Source organism: Homalodisca vitripennis, chromosome 1 (assembly GCF_021130785.1).
Source record: "Homalodisca vitripennis isolate AUS2020 chromosome 1, UT_GWSS_2.1, whole genome shotgun sequence".
Classification (NCBI taxonomy): domain Eukaryota; kingdom Metazoa; phylum Arthropoda; class Insecta; order Hemiptera; family Cicadellidae; genus Homalodisca; species Homalodisca vitripennis.
The window spans coordinates 152,102,055-152,113,302 of NC_060207.1; positions in this window are offsets into that span (position 1 = coordinate 152,102,055).

Below are 11,248 nucleotides of genomic sequence, written 5' to 3' on the forward strand. Positions count from 1 at the left end.
TGCTCCGGTTGCAAAGATTGTGCCAAGCCTTTGTAAGCTTTCGAGCTTTGCTTTAGCAGTTACCTGATTCACCTTTGTCCACCAGACTAATGAACCATAAGTGATTTGAGGCCTTACAACTGCTTTGTAAAGCCATAGTGCTATATGGGGTTTTACGCCCCATGAGATTCCTGCAAGTCTCCTGGACGTCATGAGCGCCCACTTTGCTTTATGCAGGATATTGTTAAGATGATCGTTCCACGTAAGCTTATTGTCTAGAGTCAGTCCTAAATATTTGACTGTCTTTGACCACTCAAGCTGTGTGGATACGAGTTTCAGCCTAGAAAGAGACTCTAAGTTCTTTTTCCTAGTGAATGGCACAACTACTGTCTTAGAGGGATTTACTTTCAGTCCCTCTCCATGACACCAGTTGTGTACATGTTGAAGGTTGGTATTCATGATATCAACAACAACATTTGTATATTTTCCCTGTACCATAAGGACTATGTCGTCTGCATATCCTTGGACATAGATTCCATTGTTAGTAAGGTCCTCAAGTAGACCATCTACTACTAGATTCCACAGTAGAGGTGACAGGATGCCTCCTTGAGGACATCCCCTTGTGGGTGCGATCACAAGCGACTCTTCATTGAGATCGGCCCTGATCCGTATATATTATATACTATAGTAGTTATTGAAGTGACCATGTTTAAATTATTCCCCCAATGGTCTATAGAACTGTACCGTTATTTAGTTGATTTATTTCCAACGGCAGCAGCCATTACTACAATTGATTACAATAAGTACATGCATAATACAAGTTAGCAAAACGACAATATTTATATAAATATTAATTAATAAATATGCTAACTTATAAAAGATACCAATTTGCAAGTTTGAAGAAGACATGTAATTGCTATTCAATTACTACATTGTGCAACACAGTATACAGATATAAAACATTGTACTGTAACAACAATGCAACCCGACTAGAACAACAAATTTTAACTTGCATATTTAGTTACATTATATATGATTTATATATTTTTTCCGCAACCTCGTTACTAATTACTGGTTAGTGGTATTTTTCTCCGATCATCTTGCCGGAATAAAACCTATTTAGGACGCTTAGGAATTTATTTTCTCTTGAAATTTGGAGCCATTCGACAATTCACCGGTTACCACCTCGCGCACATTTGTTCGTAAGTAAAATATAAATTTTTTATTATAAGATCAATTTACAATTATTGATCTTACAATAATTTAAAAGACCAATACGGATAGAATTTGTAGTGATGTCCTCCTAACGAGACCACGTTGTCGTGATTTATAAGTTGTCTGAATAAATGAGTAATACTGTTGAGTACTGAGTTAATGAGTACTGGAATGATTCTTTTACGAGGACCACTTTGATTCAATCTTCCTTTTTTGTGGAGCTGCAATAACGAGTAAAAAACCCGACGCCGCGAGTCTAAGTCGACATCATCGTGTAGTGAAGTAATTTTAAAGTTTCTATTAGGTGATTAAGTTCATAGTTAAAATTCAACATTGTAAACAGTAGGCCTATCCCCCAGGTATAATTTTAGTTCATTATTACTCTATTTTGGCACTAAAGTAGAGTCATATTTTTATCTTAACATATGATAGTGATGCTTGTAATGTGTATTTGCCATAATAAACATATAAGTATACTTTGCAAAATCGATCATTTATTACTATGACTTCAGAGATCTCCAACCCCATATGTTTCGTCCATTAATTTGTAGATTTTTATCTTAGAATGATACAAGATATGAAAAAGTATATAAATACAATCATTATTGTAGAATGAGAATTCTAAAACACTTAATACATAATAACTTATATATATATATATATATATATATATATATATATATATATATATATATAAAACCAAACTTTTTTCATACTTGCAATAGCCAGCATGCTAGAAGCTTAAGAATTTTAGAAAATAGTGAGAGACTAGAAGTTTATTGTTATGTCTATGATGGGAATTTTGTCGCTCGAATGCGACTGGTCGACATTTTTAAAATTGTTATTGCTATAAGTTCTTGTTCATAAAGAAATTGTGTCAATTTTCGTGTTCAGAAGCTCGTGTTGCCTTACATAAACCCACACATACGTACGAAGGCAGAAACAAACAAACGCCTACGCGCACTCGAGCACACGTGCACATATTTTGGGGGTGATGATCGGAGAAAATACAAACAAAACTTCTGGAATTTCATCATGAGGGGGTCGCAACAGGTATATACTAAACAGGTATATACTATTAAATATGCATAAAACGTGTAATGATACACTTACTTAAGACACAGCGGTAAGACAGAGTGCCGGATTTTTTTATTTATTGATAAATAGAAGTTCTTAAGCAACCTTCTAGAGCATTACCGTACTTTATGGACCGTTAAGAGTCTTTAGAGTTAGTAATGCATTTATCAGGATGTTTCCGCTCCATTAAATCTTTGTCTGTTGCATGCAACTTTTCCCCTGTCCTGGCTGTGCGTCTGAGTTCGTCATATTAGCTCATAATTTGTATTGTCTGCATGAGATATTAAGCAGGCGATCAAACAGAAAAACGCTCTATTACTGTGATTAAAATTTGTGTTTCACAGCTCTAAAGAAACTTATTGGTATATGCATGATGGGCGACTTTCTGTTTTTATAATAATTTAGAAAAGCTCATTTACTGATGACGTTATGTTATTTACAACAAATTTTAAACATAAATCCGTGTATGTAGGTTATGTTTTTAGTAGGAAAGAAATATTTAAAATCAATAAAATGTATGAAGAAGTGTGATATACAGATGAAAGTAGCGTTTATTTGATAAAAATGTAATTTAATAAGGAATATGACACATTAAAATTCTCTTAAACCATGAAATAATTGGTTTAACTGTAATAAAATTGTCCGGAATGTGAAATACTATTTTCTTGAGACTTGTACATTAGGTATTGTGAGAAGTAAAACTGAAAAAAATGCTCTGTAAATAGAAATTTGTAAAATTTTAATTACTGTAAATTTTGAACAAGTTTACGGGATTGAAATACAATTTGTACATGCACTGTGGTTTTTCGTGTTATTTCATGAATGTCTATAAAGATTAAACTTGTAATACACGTTTCTTGTAATCACAATAAACACAATAAAAATTTTTCATAAAAATGAATAACATAGGAGTAGTAGAGGGTTAAAAATGCAAGAAGAACAATATTTTTTCAACTTCCGCTGTCCTAAAAAAACATGTTGAGATTTATGATCTCAAACAGACAACCGATAACCTAAATTCTTTAGAACGGAAGTAGATTATAAAATCAAGAATTTGTGGCTTTTAAGTACAATATATTTTTCAAACCAACATATGGATACACCCTCTTGACTGGGACAGCGAAGTTTGGCAAGATACTATGCCACCAGAAATAACTTAGATCGGAAGTAGATTGCTATAACCCGAAATAAACACTTTTTGATCAAAGTAGGCTCTTTAAACCTACATATGTATATACATACTTTCAGGGTAGGAAACAACAGGTCAAACGATACTATGGTACCAGTAATACCTTCGACAAAAACTATATAACAATAACCAGAAGTTGTAACTTTGTAAAAATATTAGACGTTTCAGAACAACGCAACGTATGTATATATTTTCTTAATAGGTGGAACTATGCAAACGCTGCTAGGTTACCAGGGTAAACTTAGACCAGAAGAAGATTAAATGGGGAGATAGTATGACACTATTTGGCTTAATTATACGTATTTATCGGAGCGAGTAGGGCAATTTTTTTGATCGCAAAAAGCCAAAGTCTACTATGGCGTTTGGAATATAAATTATTCCAAATGCTTTACCAAGCATCAAATCAGGAATAAGAGGCAGAGGCCCGTTTTTTTAACGTTTACAACCTTTTAACAACTAACAATAAAATTATACGTACCTTAAACATGTTTGATGGGGCAAGTAGTGTTATAATTAGCATAAGTCGTTATACTACACAATTTTATAATATAATTACATATATAATTTATAAAACTACTGTATACTCTGTACTGTAATTTATGTATATATATATATATATATATATATATATATATATATTTCTTTTTATAATAGTATTATGAGTTATATTTAAATATATAATTTTAGATAAACCTTGAATCGCATAAAGTATTTGAACCCGGGTCTATCATTTGCATGGCAAGCGTGTTACCACTACACCACTGAGCCTTTTACTTTTTAGGAAAAAATTATTTTTTATTTGACCGTTTCTGTTACACATATGTTTAATGAATGTAACATATGCTTTGAAGGCCAAATACCTATTAAACTACTTTTAACATTTATTCAATTCGTGTAAGTGACAACAATCTATTTTAATTTTTAATTAACATAAAACTGCTAAAAGTCTTTGCTCCACCGGGACTTGAATCCGCGTGTTTCACTTGTCGCTACAGAGATTATACACATAATTCTTACACATACTAAGAAATTACATTTTTTACAATACAGCATCATTGCGATTAATTACGATCACTTGGCATTAATCCTTAATATAAGTATTACTTATGTGACATTTAAAATTGTTAGCAAATGGTTAAACACGGTCACTAAATTGTTCAACAATGAGATTGTTTTATGTAAAAATCACAAATATTAATAAATGTCACAATTCCTGGTGAAACAGATGTTACAGTTACTTAATGTTCACGAAAATGAAACATAATAACGGGAAATACCTCTGATTTCTTCCTTTACGTATCATTAAGTACATTTGTGAATCTCATTCTCGTCAAGACGCTTTTTTCGCCATTCTCTCATCTTCCACAACATTTACTCCTTAATGTGCTAAGCTTTAATAACAACAGAACAAACTGGAACTTTACACTAGTGTATCTCTATTTCTTTAGTTCAACTTTTCTTAAACTATGGTTAAATCTTTCTTACTATAATATGATGAGAAAATAGTCTAGCCAAACTTGTATAGTTCAGTATATTTTAAACATCCACTTAATATTTTTCCATTGTCATATAAGACTTGTGGTTAATATATATAGTATAGAACTTATAAGTCTCCCTCCCTAAAACAGGTTTGAGAACGCAATTCAGCGGCCTGACCTGAAAACGTGACTATTCCCTGAGTATACCGTAACACCGGCGAATTATCTTGACTTTTCCTATTTACTAACTTCAGTAGCGTATAGTTTAAATTGCCTATAATGGCGATGGTAAAATTTTATAACAAATGTAAGGAAACTCTCAGGATAATATAAGAATAATACGATACAGTAGTCTCAGAGTATTTGTGAATATTGTTAAAAAAATATAATGTTTAAATCAAATTCCAAACCTTACATTTCGCATTGCCATTCTCAATTTTTTTTTAATATAACATTAAATTAAAAATGTTATTCAAAACATAGAAGGAAAAATTTAATATCTTATTTATGTCTCCTACCAGTGCTTGTCATACTCGTAATACACTCTTTCACTAAGAATTTTTTTAATCAAATTTAATGCTTGTATCATATTACTTGTATTTACCTAATCTCTTTCCTTAAACTTTAATTAATTGTAATTTTAGATATTGGAAAGACTGTAATTTATAATCATTGTGAATTGAATGGGAAGAAAAGCTGAAGGGATATATCCAAGAGCAAGGAGTTAGCGGGCGATGTCAGAGAGTAACGCAAGGCTTTTGTTGAAAGAGTTTGCGTTAAGGGCCAAAGTTTCAGTCTCCGTTGAATCAAAGTTTGCCTGATAATAACCAATGATAGAATTTCGTTGCATTAAACTAAAACAGGAAATATTTACATTCTTGATATTTCTTAAAAAACCTCAATGTTCACAATTTATATAATTAAATTGTCAAAAAATTATCCTATTAACTTTAAATGTCTAAATTAGTAAAAAACTTTAATATTTTATTCATTTTGCTCCTAAATTATTTAGATTTTTAATAGCGTGCTACATCATACTATATATAAATGATGTGTTCACAAATCTGAAACGTTCAATAAATTAAATGACGAGATTCTAATGAAGATAACATTTTAGAACTAATTTAACTCAAATAGTCATAACGCTCTAGTTCATACACGTTTTTGTGATTACGGGTTTGTAAATGATTTGGTTACTAATTTTAATAATTGTTATGAACAAAATCAACCTCAACATAATTAAATATAAATCCCTCAACATAAGTTAAAACTATTTACAAATTTTTTTAACTGTATATTAAATACTTCTATTATAACAATAAAATTGTACTACTCAATGAATTTAAATTTGAATATTGGTAATTGTTATGACATTCCTTAATTATTGCAGTTGGTAATTTTTAAATGTAAACTATTTTGTACATGTTATAGAAGTATATTTAAAAGATACAACGTACAGCTAAAAACATAAAAAATGCCATTAGTTATAATTATAATGTATGTAATTTATTTTATATTTTTTGGCTTCCTTATTTAAAAAACATGAATATGAAAGATACATATTTTAAATCAGGATCAAATATAGAAGAATTAAAAATTATTTCACTCATTAGCATACACTTATTAAATAACTATCTTTATAACCTATTATAAAAATTGTTTAATATAATTTTCCTTACAGAACACAGAAGTAATATATTCACTATAAAAAATCAAATTCACAATTTTTCCATCGTCAAAAACAAACTTCAAAAAAGGAACCGTATAATACTCCTATTAATGAAATTATTGGTATTCGATTTATTAAACTATCATCGTTATATTCTAATCTTAAAATTGTATACACGTATTGGCTATATTTTTACAATTATCATGTCCTTATAATATTTCACTTAATGAATTAAGAAAATAAAATAATCTTAAGACAGCTGTTGAACGTATGAAAACACAGTAATTAACATAAATCTATGTTTACACATTAAGCTAATTATTTCAGGAAATATTAAGCCTAATTTCGAACGTCCAATCCAATACTTTTTTTATAACTATAATTCAAAAGTAAATTCAAATTATTGTAAAAACTCAATCGAACTTTAACTGCAATTCAAGTATATTTTACCTTTTTACTTAATTCATTTTATTATATTGAAGCTTATGCATCACAAATATTACAGTTGTCTGCTAACTATACAGTTTTCAGAATAAAGCCATTTCCATCTCAAACCACATGTTATGTCTACCATAAGAAAGATAACGATGTCAGGGAATTCAGCTGATGCAAAGCAATTTCATGGACAAGAACACATCAGTTACCGCCACGTTCGGCAACAAGGCTACCATAGCCGAGAAGATCGTCGTCGTTCTATAATCATCCATTCCTGTGAAACACAAATGAATCACTCCTAATCAATAATAGTGATTTGTCGATTACCTTGGGATTTTAAAATTTTTTTTCGTTGTCATATATAACATTTATTAGTTATAGTTTCACATTAGCTGCTAAAGGTATATGTTGTTGACACCATCGTTCCCAATATTGCATAATTACGCTCACGTTTTTGCCGTAGAGCACCAATTTAAAGATGCTGTTATGGAACGATAAGCAAGTTTTGCTTCAATTTATGTATATATATATTTGTTATATTTATACAATTATATAAATGTATAAATATAATACATTTCTTTCTTTGTTTATATATATATATATATATATATGTTTATATATATATATATATATATATATATATATATATATATAAAACAAACAAACAATTATACTTATAATTTCATGCTCTTGAAACACTTAGTATTTTATTGTAATAATTATTTTATGTAGAGTGTATGGTTCTTATTTTTAATACTATAGCGTACCACATTCTGTAGTAATAACTAATCATGATATAACAAGAATTTTATGGGATATCATTACGATATCTAGAGGCAACATACATTACATTGGCAGACCAACCAATCAGTCAACCATCGGTCTAGATTAGGCCGCTTTGGTTGTCAATTCTAAGAAATGAACTAAAAAGATAACCAAAAATATCAAACAGATAAATATTTTTAATAAACCAATGCGGAGTAACAGTATGGTTTTAAGAAGTTCATCTAGGCATGAACCAATAATAATAATAAAGGGCCCATTCCTGTCCCCCTTCCTTTCTATTGCCGCCATCTTGTTTCCTGCCGTGACGGTCGCCATTTACTATGGCATCTGGTCAGACTTAGGGGGTTGGCCAACGAATGCAGACGTATTTTGATCTTTATTCTGTAGTTCAGTTTAAATAATTAGTGTTGTGTATAGTATTTCTATTAACTTCATGTTTTAGAGTCAGAGACAACACAACATGGTGGTTGTGATTCCTGACATAGGCGTGTCACAACGCTCTGGTATGATTTGTTTATTACCCAGTTTGTAATTATGTGTTAGGCTAGTTATTTGAAGAATATTTGAATATGTGTTAGGTCTATGAAGAAGAGATCAGATTGCAGATCTCGAATTGTAATGTTACTGATTTATTGTTTCACTGAACGATGGCAAATGTCCGGAAAAAATCCTATTTCCTTCACAATCCTTCCATCCTCAAAACAAACTTTTAACAGATCTCTTGCTTGCATGTATTGTTATTAATATTCTAAAAATCTAAAATAATTTTACGTTTAAATAAGAAATGAAGTAACTACTGCGTCGCCACCAATCAGAATTCTGAAATCTTTTAAAGTATGAGAAAACTAATTAGTGTGCTTTTATATGTTCGAAAAATCCCTAGCTAAAAATGTAAAGCTACGGTTAGAAAGGACGGATAACTCCATTCAGTTGTCTATATGCATCACAATTTCCTAGTTGCGTATATGGCTTGAATAACAATACAGGAGTTAAATAATACTATAACGATAGCACAAAGGTAAAACAAATGACTACTCTAATACATAAACGTACTAATATTTTATATTGGTCGGTAGAAACATTGGGTTAATAACTTCTGAAACTTACACAGTAAATAATACACAGAGAACAGGATTGTGATGTTTCAAGCCAGGTTGTAGTCAAACAGCCTAGAACTTGTACAGACCAAGGCAAACTTACCCCTTTGAGAGAACTTCAACCAACTACCTTCCTCTAGGGATATTGCGCCAGATGCGTATTTAATACGACTTGTTCAGAAATTCGTTAATCTACAATATTATTCTGTAACAATTCTATTTTTGTATTATCGGTTTGTAATGTATATATTTAGTTTATCTCACGTGTACTATTCTGTTCCAATGGATCCACTGCATATTTTGAAATAAATTATAAACAAATTGTTTTTGTTAATACTCAAGATTAGTATTCATGATAAAATACTCGTAATAATATATTAACATGTAATGAAAAATCCATATTGAAGTCAAAGCAAATAACCGTTTATTGTTAGTTAGTTTTTTATCACTCGTGGGGCTGGAAATATTTACTTTCTGTCTGCCTGTATATTTATCTGTCTGTATATCTTCCTGTCAATCTGGAAGATATCTTGAAAAGGAACTGACCTATAACTTTGAAATTGTTCTTTACGCTTCATTTCCTTCTTCGACTTCATGGAATTTGACTGTGTGCTAGCGAATGTTAGCGAATACGTTTACATTCGCCTCACGGGTAACCATGATGTCAACGAGAAATTAAAAGAATAATTAAATTATACTCATAAGAGATTTTTACCATGTAACATATCGGCACATGTAGTCTAAGTATCCCAAAACATCCAATTTTATTTTATTCTGACTATACTTACTATTTATTAATTCGTTCTGAAAATTATCCAGCGGAAACCAGAGAAGCAAACGTAGTATTTTGAGAGCTATTTTGCCATATCAAGTCTCTAGTAAACTTAGTTATTCTCGAGAAATCTTGTGAAATTGGGGGTTATGCACATTTATCCTATACAATACCACATATACAGAAATGAAATGTATACCAAATTTAACTCTATAGCTCAATTCCTTCTTTAGATGTGCGTTACACAAGCAAATATACATAGAGAAAACACTTTTCCAGCATTCTGGGAGTGTTTGAAAGCTCAACTAATACATATACTTTTACTCAGTGTTATAAATAGCAGGTTTTAAAAACGAAATACATGAGAATTTGCATAGCTTCAACACTGTTTTACTGATTAAAATTATTATTTTTATTTAGTGCATGTTTTAGTTAGTGGAGTTGGCAGAAAACATGGTAGTTTAGATTCCTATGACGTCACAGTGTCACAACGCTCTGGTATAATTAGTTAATTTTTACATAGAGTATACAGTAGTTATATGTTAGGTTTGTTATTAACTGAGGAAGAGATCAGATTTCAAATCTCGAACAGTAGTTGTACTGATTTATTGTATCACTGAACGAATGAAAAATGTCCGTAAATGTTGTTTCCTTTATTGTTCAGATTGACAATAAATTAAGCTTCCACGATCATATTGAGCTCGTTTGTAGGAAACTAAGCTCGGGGATTTTTGTTATAAGAAACCTGTCAAAGTTTGCTGATACCAGAGTGACCTTGGCTGCTTACTATGGGCTTATCTACCCCTTTCTCACATATGCTGTAGTCATTTGGGGATGTGAAAGTGTACGTACAAAATTCGTTTTTAAACTCCAGAAAAGGGCGTTGAGAGCGGTTTTTGGGAAACCGTGTAGGACTTCTTGTAGGTCCCTTTTTATTGAGGCAAAGGTTCTAACATTCCCATCGATTTATATTTTGTACTGCGTGACATTTGTTCACAAAAACCTCCACCTTTTCAAATCTCAAAATCCCCTACATCGTCACAATCTACGTCACTCCAATATGATTACCATTCCTGCCCACAGAACAAGTTTTTTTTTAAAGACATTTATTAACCAGCGGCATTAAACTATATAATGCACTCACAGACTCTATGAAAACAAAAACAAGTCCTTCTTTTGAGAGGGAGGTCAAGCGGCATTTGGTACAGCAGGCTTTCTACAGTGTCAGGGACTTTGTCGAGTGCTCTGGTCAGACTAGCTTATATTAAGCTTTATGTTAAGACTAGCCACCTATGTAAGCTTTAGTTTATTTTATTTTAGCATTGACAAAAACTTTAATGCTATTTTAATTAATCTGACTTAAATAACTTAATGTAATTAACTATTACATAGACTTACATTAACTATTACTATTATTGTTGACGCTATTTTGCAGTGTTATACTTTCTGACAATAAAGAATTTCTGATTTCTGTATAATCCTTCCATCGTAAAAACTAACTTTGAACGAAGAAATTTTTACGAACCCGGAACCTGTAATCAAATCATGGAA